This window comes from Camelus dromedarius, chromosome 17, assembly GCF_036321535.1.
Source record: "Camelus dromedarius isolate mCamDro1 chromosome 17, mCamDro1.pat, whole genome shotgun sequence".
NCBI lineage: Eukaryota > Metazoa > Chordata > Mammalia > Artiodactyla > Camelidae > Camelus > Camelus dromedarius.
In genome coordinates, this window is record NC_087452.1 from 29,177,447 (window position 1) to 29,189,562 (window position 12,116).

A 12,116-nucleotide genomic window follows, 5' to 3' on the forward strand; every position below is an offset into this window, starting at 1 on the left:
ACCTACCTTTCAAGTCAGTTGAAAAATTAAAATTTAGGTTTTTAAAACATGATATATGTCCTAAAGTTTTTTTTTTAATCAAGAGAGAACATTAATATCAAGCAGTGCTACTACATCTAAAGCAAAAATACTAACAAAGGCAACCCATGAAAGGATGTGAGTTTTAAAAGGGACACATTAAAGAGATAAATTTGATATCATTGATCAACCAGGTGATGGCCCCAGGACTCAGTGATCAATGGAGGGGAGTCATCTTGGGGGTAAAAGGCAAACAGCCAACTTAATCCCAATTTGCAGAGCTTCAAAGGTGAACAGTCGTTTTGCAGGGCAATGAAGAGCTCAGGTTATCTACTTAATGCCAAAGTCTGTGAAGTCAGTGAAATTTCTTTAATGAATTTGAGAACAATCCTTCAAAGAACCTCCAGTTGAAACCCCTTGAGAGGCTAGTTGTCTTTGAACTCTAGAGATGAAGTTTATCCTAGATTAACCTGATCTTTCAGTTTACTCTGTTTTATAATCTAGGGACAGAGTTCCGAATTCTGAGAGTAGCACAGTAGTACTTTGGCAGACGTACCCATCATTGACGTACAGACCCTTTTCGCTTCCCATAGCTCCATCCGTTGGTACGGAGATGTCCCAATCAAAGGGTCTGTTTTACACATTAAATTCTTATACACATGTCCATGTGCTAATAGTTTCTGAGGGTCAGATGGGTCCTGAGGCATGTACTCAATTTGTTACTCCTCAGTGAGTATGAAACAAAACTTCAATTTTGATTTTATTTTTATCATACTTTCCACTGTACTTCTATACTCTTAAATCTTATATATCCCAAATCCAGAATTCTCTGCCTTACAATGTGAAAGAAATAGGAAATCTGGAACTGATTATGAAATTATGAAGCAGAGAGATGAAGAAATGTGTGGGGATAAGTGTAGAAGTGAATAAACCCTGATAAACACGAAGCCTGGTGTGAAGGACACATCATTTTGGTTTTGAACCCCTGCTTTTACATTTCAGCGTAATGCATTCTAGCATTTGCTTTGTGTAGTACTTGGGGAGCTTTTGGTGTTAACAGAATTCTTTTCTAAAGAAATTCCTTTGGATTCCTTCAGAATTTGTCCAGTTTCCAGGTTCCAATAGGAAAAACATGGAGGAGATTTTAATAGAAAAATAATGTTTCAGATTTTTCATTTGGCAAGCACCCTACTCGAGGGCTGCTGTTGTTTTATTAAGTGGAACAGGTCAGCTTAATAGAGGAGCTCTCAGTTTGTACCCTGTTTTAAGGGAAGAGAGAAGCATGGGCCACCTGGGAAGTAACACCCCTTGGGATTTTTAAGTCCATTTGTAGTTTTACTGTTCATTCTCATCTCATTGGAGAATACTCTGGAACAACAATTATATGTGCTGATAAATCAAGACCAAATCCTTTAATGTTCTTTACTTGTGTCTCCTGGAGAAAGGAAAACTGGATCTTTCCATAAAGTTATTTCAGATGGGATTCTCTTCCTGTTGATCAAGAAAGTGGTCATGGTGGTCAGATGTTTTATTTTTAGTTTTAGTGTTTTAACTGATTTTAAAGGCAATGCATTTTCATTATTAAAAATTTCAGATAATTCAAAAGTCTTTGCAAAAGAATTTCACCATACAGAAATACTAACACTTGGTGAACTGTGTGTCTTCCTTTTTCTCTGTCTAGCCTCTGGTGGGTGGGGGGAGAATGAAATCAAATAATAAATGTTTTTATAACTTGCTTTTTGAACTTAATGTCTTAGGTTGGCCATCTTTTCACATTAATAGGTATATACCTACAGCATCCTTTTGATAGCCGCAGAGTATAGAATTTTTCATTATTTAACCAGTCCTTAATGATTAGTTCTTTTTAATGCTTCCTATCAGAATGCTGTAGCTCCTTGTGCTTTATCTCAGTGCACTTTTCCAATCATTTCTTTAGAATAAATCCCTAAAAGAAAAGTTGCACAGTTATATTGATAAATATTGTGAAGTGGCCTCCCGGAGAGGTTATGCCCTTTCACCTTTTAGGGCCCCACCCCTTGCTGTACTTCCCCTAGTCTTTTGGTTTTACTTTGCTTTTTCAATTTAACTCCAATTTGTACAGAGTCCTCAGAATTTCTCTTCTGGGTGGTAGGATAGAAACCCACAAAAACAACTAAAATGCTAAACTCCAAAGTCAGTTCAGGGAGGGAGAGATGGAATATGTCCTCGTAGAAGTGACCACAGTGGTGATGAACACAATCTATTCACCCACCACCAGGACCCACGTGGCTTCCCTCCTGTCGGTACCATTCCCAGACTTGAATTTTAGAGGTTTCTGGGTGAGTTGCCTTTCCCAGTTTCCTTGTGAGAACAGTTTTCTTTATTGTAGGTGAAGATTTGTAGGCCTTGGTCAATAAAAGGGAAATGGCTGGTGCTAGAAACAGGCAAGTGGCCCCATTCTCTTCATGCTAGACCTTACAGACATGTGAAACAAAATTTAGTTAACAGGTTGGTTTTTGCTGGGCATACGGTTTGAATCTGTGGCTTCTTGCCCATTGAGGGGTCTGAGGTTCGGGCCCCTTTTATCCTTTTATTGGTGAATTCACTGAAGTGTAGGCAGACAGAAAATGTTCAAGTGGCAGGCAGATAAACTTGTTAAATCCCTGGGAGTCTTTCCTTCCTTACTCTGGGAGTTTATCATCTTGGCGGAGTTAAAAGGCAATTAGGCCTGGAGGTCTTTGCTGGCTTGTTTATTGGCGTTTTACACATGGGTGTTGAAGAGACAGGGCCGTATTAAACATTCCGATCCTGCTGGCCGGAGGGGAATGAGACCTCAGCCCAACTCTAAGTCTCCTTGAGAGAGAGTTCTGCCAAAAAGCTGGAGGAAAATCGTTTAAATATAGTACCTGTGCCCCATGATGCTCATTGTTGGTGGAAAATTGCAGCCGGCTAGCTCCATGCTGTGTTACATTTCCTGGGAAATGGTTTTATGGAAGGGCGTTTGATGAAAAAGTTCATTCCTTTTGTAATTGTTAGCTGCCCCCGTGGTGTTAGTTAAGGTAGAGCCACACTGGAAATATTTCTTACTCCAAATCTCTAGGGTCAGCCTACTCATGAGAGGGGAAGGCTATCAGTTTAAGGTTGAATGGGGGACAGCTTTCCACTAAGCCGCCTGGTCCTCTGGTTCTCTGAGTCTCCCCAGGCAGTCTAATCCTGGGCAAAATTGTAAAGGAGGTAGGTCTTGGGTTTCTGCAACAATTTCTCCCTTTTCTCACACCTTCCCCTCCATCTGCCTGGTCTTTCACACTTGAGTGTTAGTGAAGAAATATGGCTTCTCATCCCCACCCTCAGGAAATGTGTATTTTTTTGAGAGTCAGCATGGGCACTCATCTCAATGGAACTGATGAGAATTTCCAGGGCTCAGTATACCTCAGTGGTTAAAAACACAGGCTCAGGAGTCAGGCACCCCTGGCTCTATGACTGATTCTGTGCCTCAGATCCCCTCTAAACTTAGGGTTTTTCATCTGTAAAATTGAAACAAAGAAAAATTTCTACTGTACTAGTTTGTTGAGAAAGAAAATAAAATAATACATGAAAAGTGCTTAGTATAGTGCCTGTCACAAAAGAGCACAATAAATGGTAGGTAGCATTATTGGTGGTGGTAAAATATGCTTTGTTTATTTAACATATATATGTGTGTAATATATGTGTATATATATATACACACACACAGTTGAGTGACAATTATATTTTTTGACAAAACCTGTTATACTTTAGCTATTTTTCTTTTACCAATCTAGGGTGCTTCTGAAATATAAAAATCTATCTGAATAAAATGAGAAAATCCTTGCTCATGTCCAGAATACCTGGAATGTGAACTTTCAGTTTCCATAACTGACTGCTCAGCAGTCAGTGGAAGTCCTTTCCTAAGTGGCTGCTACTTATCCAAATCTTAGTTTCTTAAGAGTTAGGCACCCTGCCTTAATTTTCTCAACTAAAGAAAACACAATAGATAACTGCAGCTTTTATTCCCAATCTGACCTTCCCTGTTCTGAAACTAATTTGCCATAGTGTGCCAGCGTCCGTGCAAGGACTTCCTCTCACTGAGTAATGTGGTTCTGATTAAGGACATCCTATAAGACCCAGGAGGATCGCCTGAGAAGGAAACTGGTCTGAGATGCGAGTGAATTTCCATCCTCCAGTCAGATATATGATATTGAAGACCAGAAGGTATATGGTTTATCGTTAGGAAGACTCAGAAAGAGAATTAAAGCAAATGGCTGACAAATTGGCTGTCTTTTATGCAAAACTGACAAGCAAGCCAGGCTTTTACCGGAAAGAGGATATGCAGAGCCCTCAGGCCAAATGGCTCGGCAGTCAGCAGGCTTTTTGAAGTCTCTACTTGCATGCCACTACTTTTAACAAGGCCTCCACTGAATTGCCTCCTCGTAAAGATGTGAGAACTTAATTTTTACCTAAAATATCTGAGTTTCAACAACTGTGATAATTCATTCCTCTCCTTAATGCATGGGATGTTACGATGAAATGCCTGCATTGTATACAAACAATATTTTTTTGTCTTTCTACATTTTTTTGAATTGGGTAATAAATACTAAATCTTGCTTTATTCCATGATGATGCTAAGTCTTTCCCTAGAGCCCATTCGGCACCAGCTCACCCCTGTGAGAGCCAGGGGTGACCCTGAGGAACTCTAGAGGATCTTGTTTGCTCTCCCTGGATTCAGAAGCTGTGCATCTCTGGGAGGAAGGATGAAAGCTGTGCAGTGGGCAATGGAATTTCGAGAGATTGGAGTTTCTTTACCAAATATCTAAGAATCTACTGATAGTTGTAACTCTAATGTGATTTTCTTGTTAATCTCTGTCAAACCATGAAATCTGATACGTTAGCCATGACTAAGCCGTGAAATTCGTCAACTTTGCCTGTGATTTACACAAGCTCTGCTTAAAAAAGAAAAGTCTTAACACAAAGTGTGGAACATTACTTCCCAGCATGCCACTAGTATCTTGTGACAAGTAAGAACAGAGTGTATGCATTTAATGTGCTGTTTCAAAGACCAAGGGTGGATAAGATAAAACCCAAAACTAAATAATATATTTTCCTTTGAGATGATAAATATGCACATGGAAGATCTGCTTAGTAGATGTCAGTAAGTGTTAAATAAACATTCAAAATAGTTTTATGAACAACAAAGTCCTATTGTATAGCACAGGGAAATATACTCAATATCCTGTAATAAACCATAATGGAAAAGAATATAAAAAAGAATATATATATGCATATGTATATATATATAAATGAATCGCTTTGCTGTACACCAGAAACTAATACAACGTTGTAAATCAACTATGCTTCCAAGAATTTTTTTAAATAGTTTTATGGTTCATATTACTGGTGATATGCTTATTATGCATAGTACATGATAATAAGCTTCCTTAAAGTGATAGATTCTCTATTTTCAAGAGAAAATAAATGACTAAAACCTGTATTTTTTTAAGTCACAGAATTGACTGTATAATGAATTGTATAATGAATCTTTTCAATATAGTAAGTGGCTATGGGTGAAATCCCTTTTTGTCATAAGCTAGCTGGGTGAATTTGCATAAATCACGTAACTTTTTTGCCTTAGTTTTCTCTTCTGAAAACTAAGGATGATACTGAGACCTACTTTTTAGGTGGCTTGAAGGCACACGAGAACTATTATCTCTAAAGCACAGAGCTGGGCACACATATTCTTTATCCATTTGGGCTACTGCTATAGTTAGTATAACATTAGCTAATGATATAATAGATCATTGAGTATCTTTATTGCCCAAAGGAAATTTGATTAAGTTAAGTTCATGCAATTGGGAAAAGTATTTCTTATTTTACCAAAGGAAAACTGGGCAGTGTTTGAATTTTCCATATGAAGAAAGGGAACTACATTCAATATCTAGTAATAACCTATATTGAAAAAGAATTTGAAAAGGAATATATATATATATATCTGAATCACTATGCTGTATACCAGAATATATATATATATATCTGAATCACTATGCTGTACACCAGAAACTAACAAAACATTGTAAATCAACTTTACTTCAATAAATAGAAAAAAAAATTTTTAAGCTTGAAAAAGAGATTATGGGGAAATGGGCACCCTCCCACCCCATTGTGGGTGCATAAGGTGCTTTCAAACATTAAGGAAACCAATTTGGAAGTCTTTACTAAAATTTAAAGAGAGTACACTCTCTGACTCTGAAGTCATACTTTTAGGAGTTGATTCCACAGAAATAAAAGTACCAGAATATATAGCAAAACATAAAGGTTTATTTGCTGCAGCCTTTTTGATACCACCAAAAAAAAAAAAAAAAACCAAAAAAAACTGGAAACAACCTATTGCCCATCAAAAGGGTATAACTGAATAAATATCTTTTTTTCTTAATCTTTCAAGGCAAATGTAGCGTATAACCCTTTGAGTCCCAGGCTTTTGAAACAGCAGTTGGGTTGTGAGTTCTTCAGACTGTTTTGCATAAAATTTCTAGATCTAATGAAGCTCATCTTTAGATACCAACTCCTACCTTAACCTGGATTCCGCACACTGTTAAAATCCTTTTATGGACCCTGGCAAAATCGAGGAGTTGCTGCTCTTGGAAGTCTTATTCAGTCCCTGACTGTGAGGGTGACCTGCTGTGACACCTGTCACCCCAGTGAAGCTGCCTCTCCCCTACTGCATGCTGAGAAGGACATGGGGAGGGCAGTACTTATCTTAGGATGTAGGTAAAACCTTGGATTTTGTTTTTTTAGGAAACAGTGACACATGCCTGCTCAAGTGGACCCATGGTTCCCCCTTGAATAACTTTGGTGCAAACAAAATGTTCATGTGCCAGTGTGTGGACTCAGTCAGGAGGTACCTCCATCAAACACAGAAAACTCATCCTGGGGTTTTAGTGCCAGTGGAACTGAGAAGTGGGCTACTCTTCTTTCTTATCTCTGTTGACTTAGCCAGCTATTCTGAGAAACACAGGAAGACCAGGATGAATGATTTCAGTGGAGAGAAGATGGATTGGGGATGTTTATCCACAAAGCATCTGAAACATTCATTCTTTATGTATCAAGAGTTAAAGACCTGCTCCTTCAGATTTAATTACTAAATGCTACAAAGGACAGTTCTTTATGCTGCTCCTAGAAGTCCCTGTAGACCTCTGCGAGACCCTACAGACAAGTACTTCAAGTTTTCTATTATTGTTTGTTCTAAATGTTACCTCCACGAAAACCAAAAAAAAAAAAAAAAAAAAAAAAAGCCTAAAAGGACAATGGGAGGAGGGCCAAGGCCCCTCAGAGATGCCTTTATTCTCTTTCTCCATTTGAGACACCATCACACCCTAGCAGTGAGATTTCACTGGTTGCAAGAGAGAAGTGAGGGCAGTTGGAGAGTGAGGGGAAAGAAGAATGGGATGGCTGGAACCTGTTGATAGCTGGGGAGGAAGGCTGCATGGGAACTGAAGAAGCAGTGGTGTCACAGCTCCGATCACATGAGCTCCCTAATACACCTCTCCATGCGCGGAGACATTAGAACTTCTAGTGAGAGAAACTGCTAGAATCCAAATATTTTCACCCAACGAAGCCCCAGCAAAGGCCAATCTTTACACACAAACCAACCTGGTTCTTCTGACAGACTTGATGGGAAATCAATACTTTGAAGTGTGGAGAAGTTTGTGCCTTAAAGCCTTTTTGGAATCCCACTAATGTGGAATTCTTGGGCTGGCCTCAGCTAGCTGCCAGTGTGAAGATATACAGCCAGCGCTCCACATCCGTGGGTTCTGCATGTGCATATTCAACCAACTAGGAATCAAAATTACTTGAAAAAAAAATTCCAAGAAGTTCCAAAAAGGAACACTTGAATTTGCCATGCTCTAGCAAATATTTAGGGAACACTTACATTGTGTTTACAACTCTTAACATTTACTTTATATTACGTATAGAGATGATTTAAAAGTATACTGGAGGGTGTGCATAGGTTATATGCAAATACTGTGCCATTTTATATACAGGACTTGGGCATCCATGGATTCTAATATCTGCTAGGGGTCCTGAAACCAATTCCCCAGAAAACTGAGGGACTGTAACTAATTAGTTCATTGAGGACAAACCAATTCAAACCCCTTCTCTAAAAGTCTTAACAATGCACATGCTAATACAATGAATTCTATGTTATCTTCTCATTGAAATCAATCCTGAAGGAAGAACCTCTGCCAGCCCACTCTTAGTTACTGTTGGAATTTGAAAAAAAGTAAATGCCTTTCCTTAAAAATTTCTATAAATCTGTCAGCCTTACCTATTTTAAGTGTCTTTGCCCACATTTGTCCAAATAAGTGAGACTTTACCATTTTTGGCTTTTTTCTCTACAGAGTGAGTTTTAGACTTCTGCTGGAGGGACCATTTCTGTTTGAGCCCAGCCTACTCTAACATTTTGGGTGAACCTGAGTCCAGGAAACCCAGCAATAATCCTAAGGTTTCATTTTCTTTCCTGTGGAAATGAGAAGCCACATACTCACTTTGGAACTCACTGTCTGGATACCTGTTCTTCGTTTCTAATTTTCTCCTCCATATCCTTTTTTTCTTTCTGGTCTTTAGGTAAAATTATTTCTATTTGATACATCTTTTCCCCACTCTGGTCCTTAATGGGTCAGCGAGCCTTGTGTGGCCTCATTGCCCTGACAGAAGGCAGTATTGTGATCCTGGGTCTTTCTGTTTAGCCAGCTCTCCTCACTGAATCTTTTTATACGGCTCTTACAAAGTTCCAAGGAGCATGGTGGTTCCTTACTCCTTATTCTTTAAATAGAAGACACCAATAATAAGAAACCATATTTTCAAAAATGCTGCAAGGAAAAGCCAATAAATACCTCAAATGTTCTATTAAAGCCATGATTCTCAACCAGAGCTAGTGTTAACCCTGACGCCTAGACATCAGGCAATGCCTAGAGACGTCTCTGGTTGTCCCACTTGGGAAAAGGGGTGCTGCTGGCATCTAGTAGGTAGAGGCCAGAGGACTCTGCTACACACCCTTTAATGCATAGGGAGTTCCAGCAACAAAGAATCACCTGGGCCCAAACTTAACAAGAGCCAAGGTTGAAAAATCTGTGTTAGAAGTATTCTTGCTCTTTTTTTCCTTTTTCCTCAAGACATGTGATTTTAAAAAAGAGAGAAAATGCTCCATTTTGATGAGTGTGTGTCTTCAGTTCTTACATCCCACGGTGATCCAGGAATTGAAGAGCACAAGGGTACCACTGAGCTAGGCAAAGTACAAGGTCGAGGCAGGTCTTCTCTGCTCTGATAGCTGTCTCAGCTCCAAGGAGAGACAACTTTGACCAAAGCAGAGGACGAAACAGTTACAAGGATGTTTAGTTTGTGATAAAAATCATTTTGCAGATTAAAGTGCTTCCTTATGTCCATAAAATGGTATGTTCTTTAAATAACTCAAAAATAGGAGGCATTTAACTGTGTTGTGAGCAGGGGGTAGAGCTGCTGCTCACAGCCGTGGTCAATTAATTCCATCCTTGTAATCAAGCCTATACAAGCCGCAGGTGGTAGCGCTCTTCGTTTGTTCTCCAGTGTGCTATTGAATTACCCCATGTTCTAAATGCCCCTACTGTCAGCATGAAGGGATTTAGGGAGTTTCCTGGAACCAGTTTATCTCTCTACATCTCTTGGCGCCATTATCCCTCACTCCTGTGGTGGTAGCAAGAGGTCTGCTCAGCTCCCAGATTGTACCTCCTCTTACAGGAAAGTCCAGTTGGAAAGAGTGAGACTCTTTCCCAAGATTCTCAGTGTGTCTCCATTGGCTTTGACTGGGTCATGTGCTCACTCCTGAGCCAATGGTGTGGCTAGGGGAGTGCTAAAAGCTGATTGGCTGAGGAGTAGGTTACAGCACAGCCCTGAGTTGAAGTGGAGCCTGGCGTCCTGCACAGGAGCTGAAAATTGGGCGGATGTGTTACCTCAAAGGGAAATTGGGGTAAGTTCCCATGAAATGAGCGGAATGGATGCCTAGGAGAGTAAACCCGTGTGTGTGCATGCATGGGCACAGACACTACTCGTTATTAACAGGCTTTGGATTCGGTTGTGGAAGACTCAGCTTTTTGCCCTGGCTTTGGCATTAACAAGTGTAATTTGAGATAACGTAACTCTCCCAGCTTCCTTTCCTCTGAAGCATGGATGTAATAATACTATTAGGGTGGTTATGAAAAATCAAGCAAATATCTTGGGATGTTGGAAGGATTGTGCAAACAAGCGGTGGGGGTGGGGGTGTTAGATGCAAATGAATCTAGAGTCCCGAAGAATCTAGACCAGCTGTAACTCATCCAGCTGGTCCATGCTGGCCTTCGGAAGCCAGGGTCTAAATTTATCCCAATCCTCATTGTTGCAGGTCACTGTAGGAAATCTTCTGAGGTCAATGATTGAGGTAATTGACTTGCTGTGGATCTTGAAAAAGTCTCTCTGTTAAATGACATAATTGGTTTTAATTATATAATTATGGCACTTAAAGTGTGGGGGTGAAAGGTTACTATTATATTTAGAAGTGAGACCCCCAAATGAAGCAAGGGCGTGTACATCGGTGTTGCTTCAAATTTCTCTTCTTATTTTTTCAGAGGGAAATCAGAGTAGGCTGCTGTTGGCCCTCGCCATTTTGGGATGATTATCTTGAATGAGGTAGTGCTGGGGCTGCTCATGGCATCATAGGAACCTTTGTAAAGAGACGGGAAAGGGCTTCCGTAAAGACCTCATTGTGATCTGAAGCTAACGAGCAGTGGGAACTCAACTGTCAGCAATTGAATCTGATTGGGCAGGATAATTATATGATTGCCTCTGGTGTTTGCACATGCACCAGGATATTTTTATTGGACAAAACCTAATTGCTTACTTACTTAGTGGAGGGAAAACCTAAACAAATTTGTGTTGTCATAGGTTAAAAAGACATCCTTTCTTTGTCTCTAAAATAGCTGCCTGCTCTGCTTTTCTGAAGTGAGGGTTTTGTTTCTTTCTGTCTTCAATCAAGGATGTTGTTTGCAGGCTTTGAATTATATGATAATGTGAAAATATAAAAGAAAGCTACTTTGGACTGTAAGTTTTGGTGAAATGACCATGTGCTTATTGCCATGTCTTAAACCATCCCCTACAGTGGTCTCTTTCATAATGCAAAGGCTGCAAGAACCCTGGACAACATTCAAGCTGCTGGAACTTTCACAGAGTTTTTTGTTTTGTTTTCCTGCGTGGAGGACTCTGCAGGATTGTCTTCATAAACTATCTGGTTTTCCTTAGCTGCATAAAGCAAGTGGGAGGTATCATGTCTGTGGTTGTCTTTCAGACATCAGAAATGGCAAGGGTAAGAGGAGCGAAGCACCCACTCTGTGATTTTCTGGGGTCTTGGAGGCAAGGAAGGGCAAGTGAGAGAGCCAAAGGGAAGAAGCCTGGGGCTCCCACTTTGGGATTGCCAAGTCATACTCAGACACCTTGTCGTTGAGCATGGTGCCTCTCTTACCTGTAATGCTGGTGTACAGAAAACAAATTGTTGCAGTTGGGTCTATTAGCAGTTCAACTCTGCATTATTGTTTTTCTTTTTTCCTGTCTTCTTATAGAACAAACTATTTTCTAAGTTCCTTCCTTTTCTGAGATCCTACTGGAAAACTCAAAACACACCTGGACAGTAGGGATTGGAGGAACACTTGTGATGAGAGCTGCAGACTCCAGATCACGTGCCCTGGTTGTGTGTAGGATTATAGGCTGGAGAATAGCCGAGAACAGCAGGCATTCAGCCCCTCAGACCAGCCATGCTTTCTCATCACAGGATCTGGCACATGCTGACACATCCAGTCTTGTCTGGCTGACTCCATGGGTCCTCTAGGCTCAGCATTAAATGGCACTTCTTCCGAGAAGCCTTCCCTCACCACCCACCTCCAGTCTGGGTTGGCTGCTTTTGCTTTGTGCTCCATGAGCACCCTCTACGTCCTTTACCCACTGTCCTTTAACTGCTTGTCTCACTGTCCTGAATAGCCCGTAAACTCCATGAGGGCAGGGCTTATGTTTATATTTGTCACTACTTTATGCCCAGAGCTCAACAC

The 12,116-nt window shown here is 40.2% G+C and overlaps 1 protein-coding gene across 6 annotated transcripts in view; it reads left to right on the forward strand.

The window, feature by feature from the left end:
- ERC2 (ELKS/RAB6-interacting/CAST family member 2) overlaps positions 1-12,116 on the forward strand; it is an 870,990-nt gene that overhangs the window by 764,760 nt on the left and 94,114 nt on the right. The gene's annotated exons all lie outside the window — the stretch shown is intronic.